Raw genomic sequence first — 14,067 nt, forward strand, 5'->3', positions numbered from 1 at the left:
AATAACAGTACTATTTCAGGGAAATTCATAAAATATTCATAAAAATTCCTAAAATAACACAATTAAATGAAACCATAAAAAGATATCAAATATAACCCCAGTGGGTGTTAGTTTGTTTCCATAAGGAAAAGGAATAATTAAATCAAGGATTTGTTACACCTACATGGACTAAAAAACTTTCTCAATAAGATCTATTTACAATCAATAAAAGAAATGCATAAAATATCATTGATTGGGATAAAAATGATGTTTTTGATAAGAATATATAAAAACTTTGCATGATAAACAAGTTTCCATAAGACAAATTGTCACTTGAGAAATAACATAGCCCAAAGTGCCAGTGCAAAAAGAGACAGACATATGGTAACAGATCAAGACCAATTGGGCATGATACTGAATTTCTATGTCAAGAACACGATTATACAGTAAATAGTGAAATAAATATGTTGTAAAAACCAATAGTGAAAAACTGCTGTAAAAATATTTATGTGCACGAATTGGAGGCTGCATTTACGAGGAATTCATATATAATGTGTGCAAAAAGACAATGCAAGACTGACTGTGACTACAAGCATGTGAAAAAATCCTCACTAGAGTTAAGACCATGAGGTGTCTTGGTGTCTAGTGTCAGGATGTATCGAGTTTCCAATGCTCGAAGAAGGGCCTCTCAATTTCCCCCTCTTCTAAGTGGCATAATGTGTCAATCACAAAGAATCTCAGTAGATCAGAGTTGTTATCGTGAGACTCCTTAAAATAACGTGCCACTGGGTAGGAAGCATCACTGCATCGGATCGCTCTAATGTGCTGGAGTATCCTATTGTGGACCTGCAACTTGGTACTTCCAACATATTGCAGGCCACAAGGACGCTCCAGCACATAGACCACAAACTCCGTCTTGCAAGTAAGTGGTTTAGAAATGGGAACTGTGGCCTCTTTGAAGGGAACTCTGTAAGATGTTTTACTAACACCCTGCCTGCATGCCTTGAAGGCAGCACATTTCACGTATCCCTTCCTAGAGCTTATCCAAGATTGGGCAACTACCAGTTCTGGGCTAATCTTAACAAGTGTGTCGCTCATCGACCTGGCTTTTCTGAATGTATTGTCAGGACTAACCAACATAAGGTTACCAATGACGGGATCGTTGCACACCAAGCTCCAATTCTTTTTAAAGATTTTACGTAAAGCCTGGTGTTGCCTGTTGTATGTCAGAACTAATCTTGTGGATACATTGTCCTCATCAACTACAACGGCTGCCTTGGAACTTTTGTTACCTAGGGCCATATATATATATATATATTCACTGAAAAAACCATGGGTTTCACACACGTTATAGTTAGGAATTAGCATTAAAAAACCTTAGAAATTCAATGAAAAAACCAAAGGTTTCACACATGTTATAGTTAGCTGGACATTTCACTCGTAAAAAACCATTGAAATTCCCCCGTTATAGTTAGTTCAGCTAACTATAACTCGCGCGCCCGCAATGCACTACTGATGACGTCACATATTACATCACTCATGACATGGTCACTGACATCACTCATGACATCACTGATGACATCTCAAATGACATCACTGATGACATCACTGATGACATCATCCTTGTGATAGAGTGGCAGACCTCCTCTCCCCCTAATATAACCATTGAAACACACATTCAAAAATAGAAACTAAAATGTTCAAAATAATGAACATATCAATATCAGTTACAACAACCTATTCAGTAATTCTAAGAACCACATACACATACAGTAATTCACCAACAGTCCTCTACAGTCACTCATACATGTACTCACTCATCATATGTACTCATACACCTGTACATCCCGTTACACAATGCCACTCATCCATAGAGTAACTCACACACATAGTCACTCATGCTAATAAAGAATCAATCATCCATTTACTTGCATATACAGTTATACACACACCACCACACTTACTTCTACAGAAACTTACATATACTTACTCTTTTAAACAATCACTTATAGAAACACATACTTATTCATACAGGAACTCTTCCAATCTCTCACTCTCACATATACTCACTTATATACACCAATAGTCACATATACTAGTTTAAAACGTATGTAGTTACTCATAAAGACACTATTGAGACAGTCATTCACTCACTAACACACCCATGCACACACTCATCCACCCATACAGTCCTGCACACATGCTGTATTCAACACATACAAACAGTGAGTCACTCATTCATGCACCTATGCACTAAGTAATACCCCCCACCGAACCATACAGAAACTCAGACACTCATAGTGATAAAAAACCAACTAATAACCTATATAGACACTCATGTAGCTACTCACCAACCCATGCAGCCACTTATACACAAAGTAAGAAACTGATACAGATATTTAAATATTTAAAGATTACTCAGTAAGCCATGTATTCACTATGATACACTTAAACAGTCAGTTACACAAAAAAAATTCCAAAAAAAAGTATCCATTTAGACACTTATATACCCATTTATTCTTCCTTTGACCTTGAGATATACATAAATATAAAAAATATATAATTTTCATAAAAACACACAATCACTGGATGATGTCATCAGTGATGTCATCAGTGATGTCATTTGAGATGTCATCAGTGATGTCATGAGTGATGTCAGTGACCATGTCATGAGTGATGTAATATGTGACGTCATCAGTAGTGCATTGCGGGCGCGCGAGTTATAGTTAGCTGAACTAACTATAACGGGGGAATTTCAATGGTTTTTTACGAGTGAAATGTCCAGCTAACTATAACATGTGTGAAACCTTTGGTTTTTTCATTGAATTTCTAAGGTTTTTTAATGCTAATTCCTAACTATAACGTGTGTGAAACCCATGGTTTTTTCAGTGAATTTCAAAGGTTTTTTAAATGCTAATTTCTAACTATGCCTACAGAGATAGGACATGTGAAGAAAGAAGAAAAAATGCACAGAAAGAAACAAAAGAAGTGCAGAAAGAAGCAACAGAAGTCCTCAAATACGAAGATAAGTGCAGGAAGAAGGATAACGTGCAGAAAGAACAAAAAGAAGAGCAGAAAGAAGCCTTGTTGCAAAATCATCCTGTACCCTCAACTTTTTCAGACGGATACTGGTGGTAACTGAGTCTGACTAACCAGTCCTAGAGCCAGTGCTATGTTAAAAGACACTTAGAATACAGTGAAAACACCTACATACACTAGGGAACATTATGCGTTGGGGTCCCCCTGTGATTAGCATGACCTCCTCTGTAAGCCCCTAGTGTATAATAGGGCATGGGGATTAAAACTACCTCTTAAAACAGGCCACAGGGCATTTTTGCACACATTAACTCAGGCCCCGTCCCCTCCCTTCACCACTGTGTAAACATGCCCTGTGTCCATTTTTAGTTGGGAGATTAAGTCCCCTTGAATCCTGAGGGTCCCTAGGGTCCAACTAGCCCACTAGGTACCTCCAGTAAGTGCCACAGAGCTGCGTTGCAGAGAGGTGTAAAAAGTGGCACGGCCTTGACCACCTCTCTGCAATGCAGCTCAGTGGCGCTTACTGGAAGCACTTGGTGGGCTAGTTAGCCCCCAGGGGCCCTCAGTATTGAAGGGAAATCATATCCCCAATTTAAAACATGCCATAGTGCGTGTTTGCACACGTCACCTCAGGCCCCGTCCCCTCCCTTCACCACTGTGTAAACGCGCCCTGTGGCTGTTCTAAGTTGAGAGTCCCCCTGAATCCTAAGGGTCCCTAGGGTCAAACTAGACCACTAGGTACCTCCAGTAAGCGCCACAGAGCTGCGTTGCAGAGAGGTGTAAAAAGGGGCTTGGCCTCAGAACACCTGGCTGCAGCGCAGCTCCCTGGCGCATACTGGAGATGCCTGTTGGGGGCGCGTTTGCAGAGTGCTGCACGGAGGGGGCATGGCCTCCGGCACGATGCCAGTCTTTTATTTATTTTAGTTTTTTAAGAAGGGGGGCTGTTTGGTTCCCCTTCTTATTCTAATTTATTGGCCCTGATGACCCCATCCCCCAGGGCCAGTCTCCTAATTATATTTTTTTGACCCCAATCCCCAGGGCCGGCCACTGTTTTTTATTATTTTTAAAAAATATATATTTATAGACACACCTAGGACATGCTGGACAAACCGTACGTACCTATCACCATGACGATTTGCGTGATATTCATTAAAAGGCGACTATGCATGCAATGAATCCACGTGGAATGTATTTACACCACTAGTGAAGCTCTGACATGTCTGATGCTCTACCGTGCCTAATCCTGGTAGACACCCTTGTCGTTTATTTATACAAACATGGGTAGCTATTGACGGGCACATTTAATACACATGCACACCAAGCCATTCAAAGGGGATTCGACAAAAATTCGACCAAAACTATGCAAGAAACCCCCCTCACGGTTAATAAAACACACATCCACTGCCGGATGTGTAATACTTTTTATTTTACTCTCTGGAAAGGGGACGAACATCACTTGAGAGTCACAGCGTGCTCCTGACAGAGCCCAATGCTGTGTTACACCCACCATTGCCTGCCGAGTGCCACACACCTCTGTGTTGTATTCCACTAGCTAGTGCATATGCTATGACACTCTCTAGCCCATGTGCACTGTAACACCACCCCGTGAATATGTCATGCCACACTTGTCTTCGCACGGGTTATATTGCCCCATCTAACGTGCCTTTCTCGATGCCTATGTTATAACGCACAGTGCTATGCCATACATATTACAATCTGGGATCCATATATTTGTCACAGTGCATATGCAACGTTACACTCCCCAGCACATATTTTATATTACAACTTTAGAGACTAGTTAGGTTACACAACACTGCCCTGTGCATATTACACTCCAAGGCGCATATCGCATAGCACGCGCTAGTGCCTGTGCTATCTCGCGCTCTCCAATGAATCTGTCATTGCGCACAATGTATTGCAAATTATATTTCACGCCCGGTTCATCTTATATCACACTTTTTGGTGCATAGTTTATACCATACACTATATCTAGTTTTCATTTTCAATCGTGCTCTCAGGACTATGTTCTATATAACACTGTGTTCACCTACCCTTTTCACGGGCATTACATTTTGCGATAGGGGGTGGAGGGTCAGGGGGTGTTTCTGCCAAGTGAGCCCGGAGTCACAGTCACAAACGTCCTCTTCTTCCTGAATAAAAGTGAGATTATGCTGCATACTTGTTCATATTTTAAGTAGTTCGCACAGACACAATGTTTTAAAAACAATAAAGTTCCTAATACCCGCCTTCTCTGAACAGTTAGCTTGCTGCCCCATCCCCTTCCTCCCTATCCTCTGTTGTGTGAATCCATGGACTAGCCTCCTCCCTCCTGCCATGCATGGTCTGATGTGCTGCCACTGCCCTCAATTTAGTATGATGTACCAGTCCAGTCCTCCTGCCCTCCATTGCCCAATTCTATGCCCCATCATTGACCTCCTGCTTAAACTCTGTGCTTAGCTTGCTGCCCCTATTCTCCTTCCCCCTGCCCTCCGATGTCTTTGTGCATGCCCCTGCTCCATCCTTTTTGCCCACCATGTCCCATGGACCTGCCACTCCTATCTACTCTGAGTGTTCTGTTGAGCTGCCGCTCCCCTCCCACCTGCCTAGCATTGTCAGATGACTGTAACCTGTCCCTGCCACCTCCACCCTGCCTGTCCACATGCAATGCCCCTATCCTCTTCCTCCTGTCCTACATGGTCCATTGTACTGCCACACCCTTCTGCCCTCCCTGGTCTGTTGTGCTGCAACTGCTCCTCCTGCCTGCCCCGTGTGGTCTGTTGTGAGGTCCCTTCCCCTGAACTTTGTCTGTGCACAGGTCCTGACCCTCCCTTCTATCCTCCATTGTCCTTTGTGCATGCCCCTCCACCCTCCTTCTTGCCCATCATAGCCATTGTGCTGCCACTAACCCTCCCACTTGCCATGCATGGTCTTCTGTGCTGCCATGGCCCCTCCCACCTTCCCTGTGTGGTCAGTTAGCTGCCCCTGACCCCCTCCCACCTTCCCTCCATGGTCTGTGTGTATGCCATCACAGTCTCACTGTTGCTCTTCATGGTGTGTCTTGCTTCTAGTGCCCATCCTGCCTGACCTCCATGGCTATCTTGCTGCTCCTGCCCTGCCCCCTTGCCCCCAGCCCTACTCCCTCCCTCCTGGCTTGTCTGTTCCATTGTAATGCCCCTGATCCGTCCCTCCTGCCCTTTATGGTCTGTTATGCTGCAGCTTTCTCTCCTGTCTGTCCATTATGGTCAGCTAGCTACCATTGCCTCTTGCCCCTCTGTTCTCTGTTGTCCATGTGCATGGTCCTGTCCCCTCCCTCTTGCTTTCTATGGATTGTTGTGCTGCACTCCCGTCCTGCATGCCCTGTGTGGTGTATTGTGCTGCTGCAAACCCTGATGCCTCCCCTGCAGGGTCAGTTTGGTGCACCTCTCCATGTCCCTCCTGTCCTCTGTTATCCAAGTCCATGTCCCTATCCCATTTCCTTCCATGATCCAATGTACCATACTTGCGAACATTTTGAACTTGGTAAGAGGGAGATTTTGAAAAAAAACTGGGGTATTGATTTTCCCCTTTGAGTTACATTGAAAAAGAGGATATTGTAGACAGGAGACAGATCAAATAAAGCCCATTTGAGCTTAAAAACATTGGACGATTCCTGGCTGAATCGGGTCTGTTGGCATGTATGGTTGTACTACCATTGCCTCTTCCTTCTGCCCACAATGGTCTATTACATTGCCACAGCCTTGAAGGAGGGTAGATTTTGTATCACAGGGGGCCCCTGGCCCGTTCTGTCCACACCTGAAGTATGAGACCCTTGTCCTTGCCCTGCCAGCTGCATTTGTAGGCCGTATTAAATTGACCAGCGGGTCCTGTATTGCTATATAATTATCCTGAGACATCCTTACCACTCAGCCAGCATAAAACCCCTGTGTAGGCCCTTCTGTTCAATATGTAGGCCTCTTTGTTAAATTGACCATAGCTCTGCAATTTTAGTGTATAGCAGTCTGAAGGCAGGTCTGCGAGGCCTTCTGATCCAAACTAGTAGCCCCCACCCTACCCGAGTGCTCCGTGCTCGGTATCAAAGTTCAACATCCCCCTGAAGCTGTCGACATACAGTAGGCTGCATCCTGGACTGGTACTTGCTTCCTGGGCAGGTTTCCCGCTTTTAAGGAAGTGGCAACCGCAGAGCGTCAAGTTAGGAGAACTGAGGAGATTTTATACATGAATATATTGAATTCCCGTACAATACCCATTATTTTCTGCTTGCTCTATGGAACTTACGATAAGCGATTGGCCTGAGAGACTGACCTTTTCACCCAGTCCATTGTCAGCATTAAGTGGGTAAATGACGAAATGTCTGGTAAAATCTGCAGTCGAAGCTTTTGGGTAGCATACGTAGGTAGATGTAGCGTGCAAAGGAGCCCACAAAATGATATAAAAAGGGAGCACCCACAGATATCGACGGACTACCTCGCCGTCTGTATGTAGGTTAACAGGCAGTGCAGGTTTTCCCCAAGAGCTGGGAGCTCTTGTCTTCCTTTGCTTAAAATGTCTTGCTCTGCTTTGCTTGAAGTATCTTATTCTATTTTACCTATATGAAATGTCATGTTATGTTTAACCATTGTTCTCTTTACTTTTGCATTTAAAAGATTTTGTATTGTAATTGCAGGAATGCTTGCTCTAAGAGTAAACGTGAGTGTTCCTAGGTAACATTTTCCTTGGTGTAACTTGTTTCTCATGATGCATTTATAGATGTGTTTTCTCTCTCTCTCTGTCAGTACATTAATTGAGATACAGAGAATATTATGACAGCTGTATGATTATCTGGATTCTGTATTTTGTACTTTATGTCTCTATTCTGCGGTTTCTTTGAAGTTGCATCTTCTCATTAAACTGCCATTGTATTCTGCCTCCAATTCCATGTCTCATATGTCTGTTTTCTTCATTTTTGGAGCAAGCGTTCCTAGGCACCCCGGCTCAAATTAAGGTGCCCCTTTTGTCCCTGACTCACTCTCCTGCTCAGTTCTGTGGTGGCTCCCGGGGATCTGGGGACCGCCCCTAGCTTCCTTGACCCGTAATAGATCTTCCCTCCAACAGCCTCTCTTGCAAGTCCTGTATTGTTGGTTTGTTGCCCCTGCCCCCCTTTCCACTGCCCTCCATAGTCTGTTGTGCTTCCACGGCCCTTCCTGCCTGCTCAGTGTGGTTAAATTGTTGCCTTTGCACCCTCCTACCTGCCTTCAATTTTCAGAGTCCGTGCCCCTGGCCTCTGCCTCTCAACAGTATCCTAATGAACAACTAGATTGCTAACATTCTATATTTATTACAAAAGTGTGGAACGCCTGACATCATCTTGATGTAATCAAAACTGTAATACCTAGAGCATTTCCTTTAGAAATTACATATATGAGAGGGTCTTATTGGCATCAAAATTATGGTTAGTGCTCTAAAAGACTAAAATAAGGACATATTTTCTGAGTTTTCAAATAGCGACAAAGCACTTTTAAATTATTTGTTATCTTTATGTTTTTTTATCCAGTTGACCACTTGATTAAATGTTGCACTTAGGGGAGAGGATGTGGTGTTACTTCCAGAACTGCAGACTTTGCAACTGGGGAACCAGGTTGAAGTTTCTGCTTCAGCTCGACATTCTGTGATTCTGGTCAAATCACTTAGTCTCCCCATGTCTACAACCAAAATGAATTTGTTCTTGTGTGATGTAACCAATGCTCATGTAAAGCACTCCAATACCTGACAAGTCTGCACTATATAACACTGCAAAAACACAAAATAATAAGTGTTTTGCACACTTCTGTCATTGGGCTATATTTGGGCTACATCTGGTTGATTTTGGGCTACATTTGGGCTCTTTTGTCTCCGGTGGCCATCTTGGGAGATTCATTTGTTATGAAGTTTCCTAATTTCCTCATGTACTGCAGTCTCCTCAGTAGGAAATGCTTTCAGTGTTTTACTTTGATTCCATCATGAAGGTATTCAGATATGTCACACATTTGCCATAAATTCTGAATGTTAGCACTCTAGTTGCTCATTAGATCACTGTAGTAAAACTACTCCACCATGGAAGTCTGCTCCTGGTATTAAAAGTGCATGTTTCAGTCTGCATGTCAGAATTTTTTAATGAAATAGAAGAGGATTTGAGAAGTCACTCAAAATGTGCCCTCATTTTCTTTCTTCAGTATTAATCATAATTTCTATGGCAAAATGAACCTCCTCATTGTGTTCCTTTTTAAATTAAATGTTTTAAGTGTTACCAGTTTATTCCAATCAAGATGGCTTCAGGTGTGCCATACTTTTGTCATAATGAAGACAGTAAGCGCTCTAGTTGTTTTTAAGAACATTCTGGGACATTCTGTCATTGGGCTATACTTGGGCTACATCTGGGTGATATTTGGGCTACATTTGGGCTCTTTTGTCTCTGGTGGCCATCTTGGGAGACTTATTTGTTATGAAGTTTCCTAATTTCCTCATTTACTGCAGTCTCCTCAGTAGGAAATACTTTCAGTTTTTTACTTTGATTCAATCAAGAAGGCATTCAGATGTGTCACACATTTGCCATAAATTCAGAATGTTAGCACTCTTTTTGCTCATTAGATCACTGTAGTAAAGCTACTGCTCACCAGGGAAAACTGCTGCTGGTATTGAAAGTGCATGTTTCAGTCTGCATGTCAGAATTTTTTAATGAAATAGAAGAGGATTTGAGAAGTTACTCAAAATGTGCCCTAATTTTTCTTTCTGCAGCACTAATCATACTTTTTATGGAAAAATGAACCCCCTCATTTTGTTCCTTTTTAAATTAAATGTTTTAAGAGTTACCACTTTAATCCAAGCAAGATGGCTTCAGGTGTGCCATACGTTTATCATAAGTAGGACTGTTAGCGCTCTAGTAGTTCTTTGGAACACTCTGGGAAGCTGCAGTAGAACACAAAGGAATCAACTGACAGTCTCTGCCCTTGTTGGATGTACATGTTTTACTGAGAATATCAGACTTCATTCTCACATGACTGAGAAAGATAATGTGAATTTACAGAAAATAAGCTCTCAGTTTAGCCTATAGATCACCTTCCAAACCTCTGTGGTAAAAGCATGAGAAAATATTTTTCTCTCAATCATGATATCCCAGCAGAAGGCTTTTTCACATGGTGAAATCACCTTAGAACATACCACAATTCCTAAAATGAGTATGGTACCATCAACAAATGATTTATAATGTAACTAAAGTCTTAAAACCTTCTATTAACTGCAATGCTTTTTAATGAGGTGCTATCATGTATATTTGTCCCAAGATGGCTGCCAACACTTCTTGGATGAAGTGCTGACAGCCAATCAGATCTCAGGATGAGATGTGTGGTTAGGCTCCGCCCACATATATATATGCTTTTAAATGCTATTTACTCAGGAAATACTGAACAGATTTACACCAGACCTGCAAAAGGCACTTCCTTGACCTTATGGCTACCTCTCTGCCAAATTTCTAGTAATTCTGTTCAGCCGTTCGGGCTGTAGCTCGTTCTAAAGGTCCTATGGAAAAATGCATGGGAAAAACGCGTTTTGGGACCCCCCTTTTATCTCAGCCCCCGCTTGACGAATCCCCCCGAGACTTTCAGGGTAGGAGTGGAGCGTAGCGCCCCACCTATTTTGAGAAATTCGCGAGGATTCATCGACCGGCGCCAAAGTTATTCAAAATAGAATGTTGCGGATTTCCTATGGAAAAGGGGTCCTAACTATAACTACCTACTGGCGACCGCCAGTAGGTAATATATATATATATATATATATATATATATATATATATATATATATATATATATATATTACCTACTGGCGGTCGCCAGTAGGTAGTTATAGTTAGGACCACGTTTCCATAGGAAATCCGCAACATTCTATTTTGAATAACTTTGGCGCCGGTCGACGAATCCTCGCGAATTTTTCAAAATAGGTGGGGCGCTACGCTCCGCTCCTACCCTAAAAGTCTCGGGGGGATTCGTCAAGCGGGGGCTGAGATAAAAGGGGGGTCCCAAAACGCGTTTTTCCCATGCATTTTTCCATAGGACCTTTAGACAGGGCTACAGCCCGAACGGCTGAACAGAATTACTAGAAATTTGGCAGAGAGGTAGTCCTCAGGTCAAGGAAGTGCCTTTTGTAGGTTTGGTGTAAATCTGTTCAGTAGATTCTGAGAAAATAGCCTTTAAATCAAGATATATATCTGAGCCAGCTTACGGTGCGCTTACGGTACGCTTACCGTACGCGTACTGTGGCGTGCGTGAGCGCGATTCTGATTGGCTCTTAGATCTTAGTAAACATTCGAATCGGCCGAAACCAGGAAACGGCGGCCGCCATTTTCTCTCTCGCACTGAGAGTGATGATTAAAATACAAAGCACAAAAACATGTAAAGGGGCTGTTTAGACAGCTCCCACACACATAGCCATGTTGAGGGAGTCCCCAAAGATCCCCCAAGGCCAAAAACTGAATTTTTTTTTTTCGATAATTTCGCCGATTACGCTTACCGTACGCGTACGGTAAAAAAATATAAAAAAAAAAAATTATCCATATTTTCCCCACCCCGTGTGCAAATGGTGCCCGAAGGGCACCAATTGTGCATGGCATATAAGAGATTGCGAAAAACTAAAATATTAAAAAAAAAAATATTTTAAAAAAAAAGTATCCACACTCTCACCACCCCGTGTGCAAATGGTGCCCGAAGGGCACCATTGGTGCATGGCTTATTACAGGTGCGAAAAATTAAAATATTACCTTTCAAAACGAAGTGCATCATATGTCCTCCATGTGCGCACGGTGCGCGAAGCGCATCGTGCGTACATGGCCCATCTAGCGTAACGTGGGCACGTGGTGCGCATAGCGCACCGCGTCCCCACCGTGCGTGCACGGCACTAACTGCATAAAGTGGGCGCGCGGTGCGCGAAGCGCACCGCGTGCTCACTGTGTGCGCACGGTGCGCGAAGCGCACCGTGCGCGCACGGAACGAACTGCGTTAAGTGGGCGCGCACGCCACGAATGGCGTAAAGTAACTTAGCATTTAAAAAACCGTACAAATTCACTGAAAAAACCATAGGTTTCACACACGTTATAGTTAGGAATTAGCATTTAAAAAACCTTGCAAATTCACTGAAAAAACCATTGGTTTCACACATGTTATAGTTAGCGGAAATTTTACTGATAAAAAAACCAATGAAATTCCCCCGTTATAGTTAGTGCAGGCAACTATAACTCACGCGACCGCAATCTTCTGCTGATGACATATGTGTCTTTATGAAAAAAAAATATTTGTAATATATGTATAGCTAAAAATGTATGGAAGAAGACATGGGCAAATAAGTGTCTAAATACAGTATTAGCATCAGCAGAGGATTGCGGTCGCGTGAGTTATAGTTGCCTGCACTAACTATAACGGGGGAATTTCATTGGTTTTTTATCAGTAAAATTTCCGCTAACTATAACATGTCTGAAACCTATGGTTTTTTCAGTGAATATATATATATATATATTCACTGAAAAAACCATGGGTTTCACACACGTTATAGTTAGGAATTAGCATTTAAAAAACCTTAGAAATTCAGTGAAAAAACCATAGGTTTCACACACGTTATAGTTAGGAATTAGCATTTAAAAAACCTTAGAAATTCAGTGAAAAAACCATAGGTTTCACACATGTTATAGTTAGCTGGACATTTTACTCGTAAAAAACCAATGAAATTGCCCCGTTATAGTTAGTTCAGCTAACTATAACTCGCGCGCCCGCAATGCACTGCTGATGACGTCACATATTACATCACTCATGACATGGTCAGTGACATCACTCATGACATCACTGATGACATCTCAAATGACATCACTGATGACCTCACTGATGACATCATCCAGTGAATGTGGGTTTTTCTGAAAATTAAATATGTTTTATATATGTATATCTCAAGGTCGATGGAAGAATAAATGGGTATATAAGTGTCTAAATGGATGATTTGTTTTTGAAAAATTGATTGTTTAACTGACTGATTAAGTGTATCATAGTGAATACATGTTTTAGTGAGTAATGTTTAAATATGTATATATCTGTATCAGTCTCTCACTTTGTGTATAAGTGGCTGCATGGGTTGGTGAGTAGCTACATGGGTGTCTATATAGGTTATTAGTTGGTTTTTTGAGTATCAGTCTGAGTGTCTGCATGGTTCGGTGGGGGGTATTACGTAGTGCATAGGTGCATGAATGAGTGACTCACTGTTTGTATGTGTTGAACAGACCATGTGTGCAGGACTGCATGGGTGGATGAGTGTGTGTATGGGTGTGTTAGTGAGTGAATGACTGTCTCAATAGTGTCTTTATGAGTAACTACATATGTTTAAAACTAGTATATGTGACTATTGGTGTATATATGTGAGTATATGCAAGGGTGAGAGATTGGAAGAGTTCCTGTATGAATAAGTATGTGTTTCTATAAGTGATTGTTTAAAAGACTAAGTATGTGTAAGTTTCCGTAGAAGTAAGTATGGTGGTGTGTGTATAACTGTATATGCAAGTAAATGTATGTTTGATTCTTTATTAGCACGAGTGACTATGTGTGTGAGTAACTCTATGGATGAGTGGCATTGTGTAACAGGATGTATAGGTGTATGAGTACATATGATGAGTGAGTACATGTATGAGTGACTGTATTGGACTGTTGGTGAATGAGTGGATGTGTATGTGGATCTTAGAATTACTGAAGAGGTTGTTGTAACTAGTATTGGTATGTCCATTGTTTTGAAAATTTTAGTCTCTATTTTTGAATGTGTGTGTCAAAGGTTATATTAGGGTGAGAGGAGGTCTGCCACTCTATCACAAGGATGATGTCATCAGTGATGTCATCAGTGATGTCATTTGAGATGTCATCAGTGATGTCATGAGTGATGTCACTGACCATGTCATGAGTGATGTAATATGTGACGTCATCAGCAGTGCATTGCGGGCGCGCGAGTTATAGTTAGCTGAACTAACTATAACGGGGCAATTTCATTGGTTTTTTACGAGTAAAATGTCCAGCTAAC

Source organism: Triturus cristatus, chromosome 5_2 (assembly GCF_964204655.1).
Source record: "Triturus cristatus chromosome 5_2, aTriCri1.1, whole genome shotgun sequence".
Lineage (NCBI taxonomy): Eukaryota > Metazoa > Chordata > Amphibia > Caudata > Salamandridae > Triturus > Triturus cristatus.